The sequence below is a fragment of the Manduca sexta genome, chromosome 2, assembly GCF_014839805.1.
Source record: "Manduca sexta isolate Smith_Timp_Sample1 chromosome 2, JHU_Msex_v1.0, whole genome shotgun sequence".
Lineage (NCBI taxonomy): Eukaryota > Metazoa > Arthropoda > Insecta > Lepidoptera > Sphingidae > Manduca > Manduca sexta.
Window position 1 is genome coordinate 6,970,301 of NC_051116.1, and position 15,720 is coordinate 6,986,020.

Below are 15,720 nucleotides of genomic sequence, written 5' to 3' on the forward strand. Positions count from 1 at the left end.
GCAACAAAAATTGTTTATAATTATTTTTTTTGTCAGATAAATAGTTTAAGAGATACATCGTAAAAACCATTTCAACATAATTTTTAAGATGGCGGCCGTGGGACAAGGGTGGCGACCCCACAAACTTGGTTTTAGCTTTACACTGACCCCCCCTATACTTCAAAAAAATAAAATTGCGTCCTCAAAAAAACGCAACCCCAAATGTAACTTTTCAATGGACTAGTTGGGCTTGTCAAAAGATGTACTGAACAATGGGGGACCGTCCTGTGTATGATTTTGTACATTATTCTATACTAGCTTCCGCCCGCAGCTTCGCCCGCGTGGATTCCGGACTTCAAAAATGGAGCCGGTCGCGAACGTTCGAGAATGTTCGTTTTACGAAGCTACTCGCTAGGTGATTTGCTAGCCTCTAGGTGCCAAGCAAGCCGCCTGCCTGTGCGTTCGCGACCTTATATATATACAAAAATAATCCTTATAGCATGATTCAGTATTCACGCGTGATGGCTTATTATTAGCGTATTTCATGTATAACTTTGGTGTTTCTATACCGATTTCTATGATTCTTTTGTATGGAATATTTAATATAGTTAACTTTTTAATTAGGGATGACTGAGAGTGTTAATAACGTAAGAGTAGACAAATATAATGAGAAAGCTTCGAACTGCTAAGCTATCGGGAGTTACACGTGTTATTGTGCATCAACCATAAAAGATAGACATATGCTGTCGTGGGATATTTTTTACATAATTTTAAAGAGAACATTTCCGTCATACATGATTTCTGTGTAGCTTTAACCATTAAGGATGCACACGCGACGGAAGCTTAAAAAATGGAGTAACTTCTCCCGTTTTCCCAACATTTCCCTTCACTGCTCTGCTCCTATTAATTGTAGCGTGATGAAAAGTATACTATAACCAGCTCAGGAGTATGAAAAATAATTGTACCAAGTTTCGTTAAAATCCGTCGAGTAGTTTTTGTTTCTATAACGGTTATACAGACAGACAGACAGACAAAAATTTTATTAATTGCATTTTTGGCATCAGTATCGATCCCTAATAACCCCCTGATAGTTATTTTGGAAATATATTTCATGTACAGAATTGACCTCTCTACAGATTTATTATAAGTATAGATAGATATAGATGTAATGGTTAATAATACGAAAAAGAAACCCTCCTGCGATAACTGCATTAAAATTGGTTAAAAAATGAGCCAGTAATTCATATTTCAATTATTACTATGTCCCAAAGTGGGAGCGAAGCGAGGATATCGCTTCATCCCTTTCTTTCGCACGCGTCGTAATGTTAAATGACGTCACAAGTGGGTATTGCGCCTCATAGAGTAAGTAAATATACTACGTTTGCGCCTCTTTTTGGTTTCTTGTTACTTACTTACCCCTTCTGCCGAAATTGAAAGACATAACTTGTTGATTTTTTTACCGGATTTAAATCATTCTTTCTGTGTTATAATTTATATAACGTAAATATTTGATAATAATAGAGAACAAAAATGAATCCGGTCCCCTATTGATGACAAAAAAGTAAGCCCGGAGTTTCTTTTTGCCTTTCTTCTTCGGGTAGTTGCTTAGGTTATCGCTTAGGTAGCGAGTGAAACGCTGGTAGGTTACCTAGGCTAGGGCTCATATCCTCACCGGTAAGGATCGCGACGGGTTAGCCTTATATTTCCCCCTACCTGCCAACCCAAGCCGGCTACTTAATTTACCTTATGCCATATATTCCATAAGAATTTTATCCCTAATTTAAAATATCCGTTGTTATAAAAGTTTTGAGTGTTATTCAGAAATAATAATAATTATTCTTATGCTTTGTTTTGACGGATCATAAGTGCAACTTTGTTCGCCTACCTGATAAATAAAGTATTTTATTTTATAATTAATGTGCAAAGTGTGGCGCGGGTGGGTACACCTGCCGGAGGTGCTCTCCGCGCCGCAGTGCGTGTCGAATGTCGATTGGCCGCATCAGCACAAAGCGCCACCTACCGCTGTTCCGCCTCCAAATACCACGAACAAATGTACTGAGCTTTGCACACTTGTCACGGGCCATACGATTGCGTAATATAATATCCCAGAGCTTGGATATATTTATATGCAACCTGAGAAAATTAACAGAAATGACTCATAGATGTATTGAAACCAATTGTTAATATTAAGTTTGTATAACATCGCATGAGTATTAACTGTTATGGTGTTATAATATGTGTATAAATAAATAAAACAATCTATTATATTGCATTGTCTGGTATACCGTAGTCCTGGTGGATCAATCAGGTATGTGTTTCCCGGTTGTCCGTATGTTGTGTACTAGGAACAAAGAAAGAGAGAGAGGAAGAAAGAAACATTTATTTGTATAATATATTGGGACGCACACACAAATTTATAGCTATGTAGAAGAATATTAAGTACCTACACTGCCGATAAGGATCAAGACTAAGGTATTATGGCAGATGGAAGCCAATCTTTTTCTCTTGGCTCTGTTTGTACGAATCATACCCATTTTTCATGAACAAAAGTAGTGGTAGAAATCTATATTTTTAGACACATACTTAAATATACTTATTTATTTAAAAGTATCGTGTGAAAATTAAATTTGTTATTGGTAGATATTAAATAGTACATTTTGCGTCATTTCCGTAGCATAAGAAAAAGGATATCGATTACACAAATCGATTAATTTCAGATATCGAAAAGCTTTCTGACAATAGATGGCGCATTTTATAATTTATGTGAACTTCTGGAATTATGTATGAAATAATTATACACACACTGTGACGTCATGTCACACTGACATTTCAAATAAGACTGCGACTTATTACCGATTACTGCGTCAGTGGCGTAGTTGTAATTGTACACAGTATGAGTACAACTACCGCGTTGAGGTCCTGGGTTCGAATTCCGGGTCGGATCAAAATAATTGCGACTGGGTTTTTTCATCTTAAAAAAAAATACTCAGTCGCAGCTCGGAGTCAGGAAGTTGTCGTTGTAATACTTCGTGCCTCGGTAAGCACGTAAAGCCGTCGATCTTGCGGCTGAACTCTCTCCGGTCATGTCGGATTGCCCTCTCAAAGGACTATGAGAGTGGAGAAATAGTGAGTACACTTGTGCACTATAATATCTCCTGCGTGGCTGATCTCCGTTGAGATTTGCTGCCGTGACTGAAATTCGGTTAGGAAGGAATCAATCACCAATTGGTGATAACATTTGGAGCACAAATGTAATAAATAATATCTTTGATTTAGGAACAAAAAAAACGATTACTGTCAGAATCAAGAACACTTTTTACTTTTTATATTTATTTACAAACATTTAAAATCTCTATTATACTAGGGCGTCGCCATGGGCGAAAGGAAGGGCAGCTGGCCCCCCAACAGATTCTAAAAACGTTGCCAAATGTAAAGCAACCATTTCCTAAGTCTTGACTTACTTGATCGACCATTCCCGTACGTCGAAATACGACTGAATTCACCAATTACTTTCCCAATATTCCGTACGCTCAATTACGCTCTGCTTTATGTTATTGTTAAAGCGGGAGAGGGGGAGTAGTGCAACATGTGCTCTCAAGTTTACCTACAATTCATATTTTTGTCATTCTCCTTATCAACCCCCCCTGGGCCAGCGGCTGGCGACGCTCTTGCTATTATAGAATTTATTTTATATAATTTGTTTTTGCACTATTGAAAATCAACTTTTTCAGTGGGAGATGCTTCAGAATTTTCGGTTGTTGTAGACTCTTCAGGAGTTGTCTTTAGAGGCACAGCCGTAGAAACTGAATCTTCAACAGTAATAACTGAAACTGCAATAGTCGTTGAAGGTTCTTGAAGTGCCGATGATGTTGAAGAAGGATGTTCATCTACAACTTCCGGTGAAGGTTCTTTAGCTGCTGAGCTTACTGATGTGGCTTCTGTTGGAGATGGATTTTCAGAAGATTTTTCTGTTAGAACCGGTTCTTCTTTAGCAACTGTAGGTGATATATCTTCCGTGACTTTGTCAGAAACAATAGCAATAGTACACACCAGTGGCAAAGGGTCCCTAAAACCCGAATCCTGCTTCCCTTTCGTAATGTATGTAAAGTCTAATTATTACAACGATTTGCAAACAGCGTTTATGCGTATAAGTACCAATATTATGTTGTGTCGGGTTCCGTTTGGGATAATTTGGCCCCTCGCCACTGGTAGACACTATAAGTAATTCTAATACGTAATGACTTAATCGATGATGCTTGGGTAAGTTGCACGGGAGGAAGTTCTTTTGTCCTGGAACAAAAATGCATTTATGAGTAAGTATACCTTATTTAGTTACAGTATATGGTTCCAGAAGTTTGATATGCTGCTACAACTATCTCTCTCTGACTACCTCGGTGGCGAAGCTGCAATTGACAACATTTCATTTTATACATACTCAATTTTTTTATATTTTTATGAAACTAGATCTAAAATAATGAGACCCATAATTTTTCTTTTTTCAAACTTCTGATATTTTCATTCAAGATTTTCACTTTGAATTTTGTTTTACTCTACACGACGTAAGCACCAAATGACGTCATATATACGGCTTTTTTTTTTTTTTTTTTTTTTTTACGTAGGTAAATCGTCAGTTGACTATCTCCCGCCTTGGGATGGGCGGGAGGGCGTGTCAGACTTTTACCGACTAAAAACCTACGGTGTTCCCATCCTTTGCCTATGTGTCTAGGTCCAAGATCCGGTGGCATTGAGACCTAGGCAGGCACCGGCCCTAAAGGGCCCCGCAAATTACTCTGACACTGCTCTTCGAGGCGCGCGTGGAACACTACGCGCCGAACACACGGGCCGTTGGGGTGTTTCGGGCGACGGGCTACCCAATGCTCGTCACCCGACGGTCCGCGCCTACGGAGGCCGACGATCCTCAGCAGACGTTCGACGCCCGCGTCTTGTGCGTCTGCCGTGGCGGATGGGACGTTGGGCGCTTTGGCGCCGTATCCGCTCCGCCACCTCCTTTGCGAGCATCACGTCCTCGCAGAAGGAGGTGACTGCGTCCCACTCTCTCTCGCCCCGGAGCATGGCTTCTACCAGGCCCCGACGCGAGAGGTCTCCGCCACCGATGGCCGTTGTGAGAACACGGCGGTGCTCAGCCCAAGCTGGGCACACCTCCAGTCATATATACGGCTCAAGTGGTAATGGCGTTTGCTTTGCAGTTATAAAAGTGAAATGACAGTTTATTTCCTCTCCTTAATGTATAAGCGACGATAGCCTAGTTGGGTGTGGAAGGGACTGCCAAGACGAATGTCCGCAGGTTCAAATCCCAAGGACACACACCTCTGACGTTTTTAAAAATCATGTGTGTATTCTTTGTGAATTTATAGTTCGCTTTAACGGTGAAGGAAAACCTGCACATCTGAGAACATCTCTATAAGAATTTCGAAGGTGTGTGAAGTCTACCGCACTAGGCCAGCGTGGTGGACTAAGGCCAAATCCCTCTCAGTAGTAGAGGAGGCCCGTGCTCAGCAGTGGGCAAGTATATAATACAGGGCTGATATTATAAATAGTATTATTATAAATAGTAAAGTGTATCAAGAAACTACTTCATTCAACCGTGTGTATGACGTCAAGATTTTTCGGTATTTAATTTTTTTATTCGAAATTAAGGATTAAAAAAAAATAGTCCAACTCAGAGTAGAAAAATTAAAAAACATTATGTTTAATTAGGCACATTTAGATTTTTTAATGTTATCAATCAATGCAAAGCGTGATGACGTTATTTTCCCTGTTTTTAATTGTGGAATGAGTGATGAGATTCGCTGTAGTCTTCTATTTGTGTATGTATGTGTGGCCGGCAAAGGGTAGGGCCTCGCTATTTGATACGATGGTTCTCCTTGCCCTTAACCCCCCCTTCACTCGAAGGGGGGATCTCCCAAAAAGGCAGGACTACGGCATAGTACGTTTTCGTTCGCCCTTCGTTGGCCCCCCTGAGGAGGATCTGGTTAAAATGTAAGTGAGTGTGTGGTGTCCATAATTGAAAGTATTTTTGTTAAGAAGGATAGCGTAATGAAAACAATGACTACAAAAAACGTGGCGTACCTAGTTGTATTACGATACGACTGCAGTGCTGGGGTGTCGAGTTCTATTCCTGGGTCGGTCAAAGTGGTATTTCTACTCAGTATCAGCGCGGAGTCTGGAGTTTGTACCCGATATGGCGATAAGGTTGCTACCTTTACATTTTTGGGATGGAATTCAAACGTACAGTTGGTGCCTACCCTTTCTGAGATAAAAGGTGAGGATGCGTGCATACTTAAATGTTTTACATTTCAATTAATTCCAGAATCTTTTATAATCTATCGATGTTTCAATAATGAGAAAGGGTTTTGGTGATTCTTCTGTGACCTTAAAAACTCATATCTGTCCCACTATCTAATTTTCCTTCCAATTGCTACAATTAGAGTTGCAACCGTCGTATATTGTTTGGTTTGTGCTTACCTGTCATTACAGGTCAGGTACACCGTACAGGTGAGTCACTCGCTGAGTTGTTCATCGCCTTCGGGCGTGTCTGGCGGCACGGATAATGGCTTATTTGGGTACCGTTCAGGGATTTTTTCAGGCAAGCCTTGTATGTCTGATCTGAAAACAAAAAGAAAGAGTTGAAGTTTGTCACACGCAATGGGCAAGTACCTAAGTTTAGTCATTTTGTTTAGCTGGCGGGCTCGATATAAGCGATAATATAATAATAATAATATCAGCCCTGTATTATATACAGGCTTATTTTGTAACCCTAGACTTAAATTTAACTGGGAAAAAGTCATGTTGAAAGTAACCGTTTACAATAAGTTACTCTAACCATAGGTCTAAAATTAAAAAGTAAAATTTTCAAACAAAATAAATATTAAAATAGTCATTTTATTTTTACACACCCTTTTGCCACTACTACTATACTCGAATTCGTCGGAGAGGCAACATCGAATACAGTCATTGATAATATTATTATGCGCATGCAGCAAGTGATGCACACTCGGAGCGCAAGGGTAGTTCGTCGCGTGGCGCCGCGCCGCAATCGAACAGCTGATGTCGTCGCTTTAACTACCTAGGGTTTTGTGTCGTGTCGCATCACTCAATCAGCAATTAGACCTCCCCTAAAGATTTCCAGACGGACCTGTCGAAAGCTGCCTGCATCCAATGTATTCCCGCGACGTTTATCAAGTCGTCTGTCCACCTGCAAGGTGGACGTACAAGACTCCAACGTCAACATAAACATCACGCACTAATCATCACATTTCATTAGAACAATATTTTCTATGCTCAAACTATCGTCATAAGCAACAAACAACACTAATCAAACAACCACAATTGCATAAGTTAGGTACACATAACACATGATTTCTGTAATTTTAAAGTGGTTTCATTCTTATAGATCAAAACACACATATTCTTATGTAGGTAGTTATATCCATATTACTAGATAAGTAGGTATTCTAAATACGTTCAATGGTACCTAGTTAAATGTATAACATTCATAACAATAAAATATCATTCTGCAAGTCTGGCAATTCACACAAGCAATTAATTACGAAGTTACAATCTTGATAATAATTAGGTAATGTAATACTTTGAGGTAAAAATTAAACCGCCTTTAAAAACCAATAATAATTTCACATAACAGGTATATATTGTATACCAATTTTGGAGTCGGTGCCTAATTAAAATTGCTAGTTAAGCAAGATAAAGCGGTTTAATTTTTTGTTAAAATTATTTATTTTTTGCTTTTTAATGTTAGTAAAAATTAGACCGTCTCGATGGCGTAGTTGTGTTTCGCTCACGATACGACTATCGCGCTGAGCAGTTATACCTCTGAGTACCCCTGAAAAGGGGAAAGGTGTGATGCTATATATATGTATGTATGTATGTAAGAAGTAGAGTCAACTAAACCCAACGCAAAAACACAACTAATGTTCTTCGCACGCAGTACGGCTATCGCGTTGAAATGTTACACATCTGCCTACCCCTGAAAAGTGGAAAAGGTGTTAAGCTATATGTATAAGTATGTGAGAAGTACACTCAACCAAACTCAATGCAAAAATATAACAAAAATCGTCACAGGAAAGCTAAATTCGCTATTTCGTTTTCTTGAACGACATAATTATTCTAGTTTTTTTAGTTTTAAAACCAAACTACTGAAGCGAGGTTCGCTCACGATACGACTATCGCGCTGAGGAGTTACACCTCTGAGTACCCCTGAAAAGGGGAAAGGTGTGATGCTATATATATGTATGTATGTATGTAAGAAGTAGAGTCAACTAAACCCAACGCAAAAACACAACTAATGTTCTTCGCACGCAGTACGGCTATCGCGTTGAAATGTTACACATCTGCCTACCCCTGAAAAGGGGAAAAGGTGTTATGCTATATGTATAAGTATGTGAGAAGTACACTCAACCAAACTCAATGCAAAAATATAACAAAAATCGTCACAGGAAAGCTAAATTCGCTATTTCGTTTTCTTGAACGACATAATTATTCTAGTTTTTTTAGTTTTAAAACCAAACTACTGAAGCGAGGTTGAAGAAAATTTTATGGGACCAATCTGGAGAGATATTCTTTCGAAGAAAAAAGAATTTTCCAAGTCGGTTCATAAATGAGCGAGTTCCGAGGTAACCAAGATACAAAAAAAAGTCTTTTTTTGAAGTCGGTTAAAAATGTCGAGCGCCGCGATGCGTCACGGCGCCGTGCGGCGTCCTACCAGGTATCTAAACATACTCAAAATAGCAAATGCGTTTACCAATACCTAATGATGATTTGAAGATTGCTTATTCCTTTAAAAGTTATTTCATACTTCAAATTATTTTTAATACAGTTAATTTGTGACTACCTCGGTGCCGCAGTTGTATTATAGTACGGATGCTTTGCTGAGGTCTCGGGATCGAATCCCGGATCGGACAAAATGATATTGTATTTTCCATACAATACCTATCGCAAAATTCATAAATCCACAGTAAAATCGTAATGACAGCCTCCGATAGAAACATAATCAATAGATTGTGATTAGTTCAGTTTCGCGTACGCGTCAACGATGCAACTTCGCGATCGTAAAACATTCAAATTGACAAAAAAAAACCTAATTATAGACTCTATTTTATACGTGTTAAGGTCGCATTATGGGACCGCTTTAAATTTCTTTGTACTTGCCGACCAACACGCGACATAAGATCTATAAATAAAATAATAAATATAACATGTGTATACTGGTTAGCAATTTTGGAGTTATTGACTAATTAAAATGAAACATTTTCTTTATAAATTTGTTATTTTTTTAAATAAACTAGCGTACTTAGCATTTTTAATTAGTCAATATTGTGTTAATTTTTTTTAACTGTTGAATGTATTTTTAAAACCAGTCAACTACCCTATTGTTTTTCGCAGCACCCCCGCTCCCGGCCGAGCGGTTACACCACGCCATTACATAGATTAACGAACTCTAAAAATCAATGTAGGTGATACGTACAGTTCCTTAACAATTTCCGCATCAGATGGCTCCTGTCTTTCTTCTGGAACATCAATATCGGTGGCGTAGCCCATTCTTGGTATGGAAGATGGCTTACAAGGTTAAATAAGTAATGATGATACTGGAACAAGATAATATTAAATTTGTCATGAGTGAATGCAATGACGTTTTACAAATATACGCGTCATAGTCTAACAAAATTTTCACATAAAAACAGCGCACTATTTGCTATATTCACACTTGTATAGCCCTAGCAGCCGACGTCAGCCGTCGACAGCCGTGCTCAGAACAATGACAAGCACAGCCGTGGCCATCTGGTTTATTGGTCTCTGGTCGCCATGACAGTCAGAGGGCTGAGCGGCAGTAAATACCTCCGCCAAACAATATAACAGGCCTTTATATCTCGAAATACTACTATTTTTTTTAATTTAACATGGTCCTTAATATCGTAATTTTCTGCAACGAATACATTGCAACGTTGAGTTTTCGGACGAGCTGCACTTTAGTCCGCCCCGCGATCATGAAGGTTGCAAAGTCTTCGAAACGTCGGGAGAATATTATAATAAAAATATAACGATAAATTCCAATAAATTACATTTCCATGTGTTACGTTTGCGTAATGCCGGTGCCACATACAGACAAATATTTGAACAAAGACTTTTCCACACATTTGAACACGGTTTTTCCTGGACCTGCCATACAGGCTTTGCAAATTAATTCGCTCACAGTATTCAAAGAGCCAAAAAACACGATGGACCGCGATTTTGTGGACGCGGTATACTTGTACTAAGCGCGTTGGGGGTAAAATCGTAGGAGGTGTAACACCGTATAAATGAAATAACTTGCAATTGTGTTATAATCTTTTGTTCTTAGACAACACTACCTGCGACCCCATCTTATTATCTACGTTCCACTAGTTCACATGAAAGATTCCGTCAAATAAATAATGTTTACGGTGCTAACAAACAGAATATCGGTATTTCGTCGTTCCCTTCAGATCTGGATTAACCCCATGCACGAATTTGCCTAATTATAATTTAGTATTTACTGTTTTCAATTACTTTTGCAGTTATATAGTATCATAAAGGAAATAAATCTTGTGACTTGTTTATTCAAATTTGTCGAAACACTATAGGTGTTTTCCATTTTTATTCCATGAGATCCGATCTACACGCATACAATTATTTGTCGTTAAAGAACGGATAAAAATCGTTCGATCTAGCACTTGTAAAATATTGCAAGTTTGTGTCAAAATTTACACACGAAAATGTCTGAACTCAGTAATTATGTATTTTTTTAAGCTCAGGGGAATGATCAATTTAGTTTATTTGTTATTTATTTACACGTGTATGTACTATTTCTTCGAATATTTTTAAAAAATATTTACAAGTGTCAATCATGAGGGGTAAGATCGTATGCCTAGAAATATTAAAAAACAAAGTTCGCTTCTAAAAATATCTTACGAAAATTTATTAAATTTTTAAATGTTTATAAATGACTATCTAGATCAGAATTTACTCTTTTTATGGATTTTAGAATCCCTTTTACATATACGGTTTTAGATAGTAGTCCGAACTATACCTGTGAAGGTCCTATCTTTCTCACAAATTTCTAAAAGTATGGTACTTTTTTAAAGCCCTATAAAACATTGACTGTTATATTTAAGAAATTTAAAAATATATACCATTTAGTATATTTAATAACATGTAGCTAAGTTAATGATTTATTATGATAGCTCCTATAGAATTATTGTAAAAAAATAATTCGAGAAGACTGTTTAACACGTCGAAAAAGCGTCCGATTTAACCCCAACGCACCTTAATTACCCTATTTATTACATGTACCTATAAAAAAATAAACTAAAAAGTCCGATATAAAGCAAGCTAACAACTAACTTGTTGTTCTGATCCAGGCGACACTGAGCAAATTTAAATTGTTATGGCTTTTACTTTTAGGTTTCGATATTATCGATTCTCCTTCAAGCAACTCCATAAAACTGAACTTGCGCGAGTGTGGCAGGATACTCAAAGTTTTTAACTCTGAACGCTTTGGTGTGTGGTCGAAAAACGGATACCGAATGGCAAATACGCAAACATTTAAACAAACTGCACAAATACGCAAATATATTTGCTATGTGTGGCGCCGCATAAACACAATAAATCGTTTTTAGGTTCGTTTTTTAGATGTCGAATTACAGTTCAAATATTTCCACAATTTGAGCAAACAGTATCGAATTGTGTTATTTTTATACAATACTGATCTTGCATTGACAAAACAACGCTCAAATATGGCACACCTAACACCCGCATAAAAAAAATGATAAAATATAATTTGATCACCAACTACACCGTAAATGCATACAATAACCCCATGATACAAACACTTAATTTTTACAAATTATCAATTATCATTGCTACTATTGCATTATTTTTCCTAGCACTGGGAATATATAAAATTTATAAAATGGCCCTATCCTACCAAACAACGCAATAAAAAAAAAATACCTCAGACTTCAGTGTTTTCCTCTTCCTGTTCACAGAAACAATATCACGTGGGTAATAATAAATATAGCACTAGTTCACAATACTGTCGCGGGCACTCGGCTCGACAGACCGCGCTTCACTAAGAATGTCAATGGATTGTGTGTGCTTTTGTATGTTATCGTAATATAAGGGTTGCCACTTTTCATGGCAAAATCAGGACAATTTCTTGTGGAAAATGGGTGAATATTTTTTAGTCAGTACAAGTTTTCAACAATGTGTCGTAATTTTCCTTGATACTTTTATTTCTTTATTTACATCAATGTATTAAAGCGGACTTTATGCGGAAGGATATTTGACATCTGATCATTAAAGCAAAAATCCGTTACACGTATACATTTGAGAGCGTCACGCTCAAGCGCGAAATGCAATACTATATAAACCCTAAGATGTTGTTATTACATAGATACGTTGTCCGAGCTCAATACTGGCAAGACGAAAGCAAGGTAATTGCCCGACATTCACTTAGTCAACCTCCAACCACTATCGCGGCTAGTCGGCTTACTAACTTTTTGTATTTTTAGAAATGAAATGCCTTCCTGTGTTTTCAGACGATGTACAAATTATACTCCAGCTGTCAATGAAAAAAACGTTTCATTTCACACGTTAGTAATAAGTATACACTCTTTAACTTATTTTTAACTAACAAATGCATTTTAATCAACTGTCATGGCAACCAGAGACCAATAAACTAGATGGCCACGACGGTCGACGCTCGGGCCGTATCAATGCGAGCTACTAGGGCTGTACAAGTGTGACTATAGCAAATAGTGCGCTGTTTTTATGTGCAATTTTGTTAGACTATTACGCGATATTTGTAAAACGTCATTGTCATAACCTATTTGACTTTCGCTATTTTACGATTCATAAAGTTTGTAATGTACCCATTTTTTATTTACTCAGATATTGATCAATTAAAGATGTTTCGGCGAGCGCGGTGTGCCATGCATGAACTCAGTACGAGTGTCATATGTCTACAGAAAAAAAATTAACTAAGGGCTTAACAAAGATCGGTATGAAGTATATTGGTATACGGCATGACGCCGTCATAATAGGGTGCCGGACTCATTTTTGTTCTTTACTTTTGTCAAATATTTACGTTACATAAATTATAACAGAAAAGAAATTATTAAAATCCGGTAAAAAATCAACAAGTTATAAGTCTTAGAATGTCGGTGGAAGGGTTAATTAACAAGAAACAGAAAAAAGATGAAATACCCACATTTAACGTCATCGGAAATTGCGACGCGTGCGAAAGAAACAGATGAAGCGATATCCCCACAACGCGCCCACTTCTGCACGTTACAATATTTTAAATATGAATTACTCGCTCATTTTTTAAACCAATTTTTATGCAATTTTCGCAGGAGTGCTTCTTTTTCGAATTATTAACCATTACATATAGAATAATGAACAAAGTTAAACATAGGCCGGTCCCCTATTGGGACTGTCCGGGAAAGTCGAAACGTATGGCAACTGTGCGTAAAATGAGGAAAATACTGTGAGTCATTTAAAACTTTATAGGTAAATGTTATATGATTTTAAACGTGTAACAGGGAATATCATTGCGTACTCATTCAAATTAAGTCATAATGTACTCGGAACTTACATGTACATATTAGGAAACAATGACAGCTCTATACCAAATATTCTTTGGCCTAAGGTATTTAATACATTGAAAGAAACTTTTATTATGACGCATTATCTAGTTAAATAAATTTTATGTAAATGTCATGAAATAACTAAAATTTTCCGGACTTTAATAATTATTATTTGTATCTAATATTAATTTATTTATACACTTATTACATATTAAATAATAATGTAGTACTTAATTTAACAAATTTTCGGACGGTGTGCGCGTCATCGCGCATCCTAACGCACCGAAAGAATAACTTAAAAAAAAAACTTTTTAACAAAATATTTAACCGTCTTCGAAATAACAAAAAACCTAATAAAAAATTACGTTTCCATAGTGTATTGTACTTAGTTTAGTAATATGTTTATGCTTGAATCGAGAAATTAAGTACCTATAATTCTTTAGGATGTTTAATATTGTGAGTAAAAATAACTTATCATACGTAGTTAAGTGGTATTCATATTACATTAATAACGAATATTTTTGAGGTGTATATGGGGTACATAAATATAAAATTATTTATAAGTACCCACATACGTGTCCAGTATTATGGGCCTGTTAATAAACGATCAGTTCGCGATAGTCTGTGTTTCATTGCATACATTACATTGGCGCAGTCGGTATTTGTGCAAGTTTTGTTAGTCCATTGAAATGTTACATTTTTTAGGCCTTACCTTGCGTTTTTTAGAGGACGTAATTTTATTTTTTTGAAGTGTAGGGGGGTCAGTCTAAAGCTAAAACCAAGTTTGTGGGGTCGCCACCCTTGTCCCACGGCCGCCATCTTGGGTTGAAATAGTTTTTACGATGTATCTCTTAAACTATTTATCTGACAAAAAAAAAATTATAAACACTTTTTGTTGCAAATTAAATTCTCTACAACTTTGGTTCAGTAACTTTTGTCGTAGAACTATAAATAAAAAAGTTATAAGCGAAAATGTTAAGAAATTCAATGTTAAGCAATGTCCATTGCAACGTCATCAGAACGTGTGTTTATAAGGTTCATAATACTCTTTTTTGTACTCATTAATACCCAAATACCCAAGGGACAATTAGGGAACAAAAGAACATCTGCCTGCTATTATTATTATTATTTCTAACCTCTCTTATTGTAAGAATAGCTGATAATATTATATTATTAGTTACATCATATAATAAAAATATTTTTAATAATATTTTTAGTTACATCATATAATAAAAATATTTTTAATAATTTTAAGGTTACTACCCCTTTCCTCATGAATGCGTAGACGTATTAAGCTGAAATTTATATCAATTATTCAAGTCTACTGTCCCTTGGAGCTGTGAAAAATCAAACATCTAAGTCAACGCAATCAAAAGAAACAAATATTTAAGCCGCATATTTTCAAACTCGCAACTACTCGCAAGGGAATCAAAACCTAAAAGGTACTTCCAGTCGACCTAGAATCTTGAAATTTGGCATGAAGCAGTGTTTTGTAGCACCTATGTATAAACTATAAAGGAAAGATTCCGAAAACCTATTTTTTAGACCTTTGTCTATAATTTATGCTCCTCCAGCATTCCATATTGTAATGTTATGGATTTCATTTTGCAAGAAAATATCATAACTATGACTCGATTGTCGTGATGGGTGAACGTTTACTTATATACCTACACGTATGCACGGGACCCTCGGTGCGCAAGTCTCTCGTTACTGCGATACCGCCAATTTAAACAAAGTAAAAGCTGGATCGATTCCAATTTATATGTTTGTATTATTGCTATTTACGATGTTTCTGAGAATGTCGCGATAAGTGGCATGTTAACTGGCGAAAGGGAATCCCGAGAAAAAATTTAATACATTATATGTTTATTAAGGGTAAGTTTATACTTAATGTATTTCTTGCGTTTACATCTAGGGTAACTGTGGTAATGATTTACTTTTTGTAAACAAGCTGTGATTTAAAGACGATTTATTTTATCAAAAAGTGAAACCCCTGGGTATATGAAATAATGCAAGTAACTTTTACTGGTGGTAGGTCTCTCATATGTGAGAGTCCGCCTGGGTAGGTACCACCGTAATGTCTTTTTCTGCCGTCGAG

At 36.8% G+C, this 15,720-nt stretch overlaps 1 long non-coding RNA gene across 3 annotated transcripts; it reads right to left on the reverse strand.

The window, feature by feature from the left end:
* Positions 1-2,634: 2,634 nt before the first annotated feature.
* LOC115451764 lies at positions 2,635-12,118 on the reverse strand. Of its 3 annotated transcripts, none has more exons than XR_005112223.1 (4): positions 11,986-12,118; positions 9,482-9,602; positions 6,466-6,606; positions 2,635-4,269 (listed from the first exon to the last, which is right to left on the reverse strand). It is a non-coding gene; the product is annotated as an uncharacterized LOC115451764 (long non-coding RNA). The 3 variants fall into 3 exon arrangements; XR_005112224.1 differs by lacking the exon at positions 11,986-12,118 and adding an exon at positions 9,704-9,794; XR_003939414.2 differs by lacking the exon at positions 11,986-12,118 and having other exon boundaries at positions 9,482-9,775.
* Positions 12,119-15,720: the final 3,602 nt, after the last annotated feature.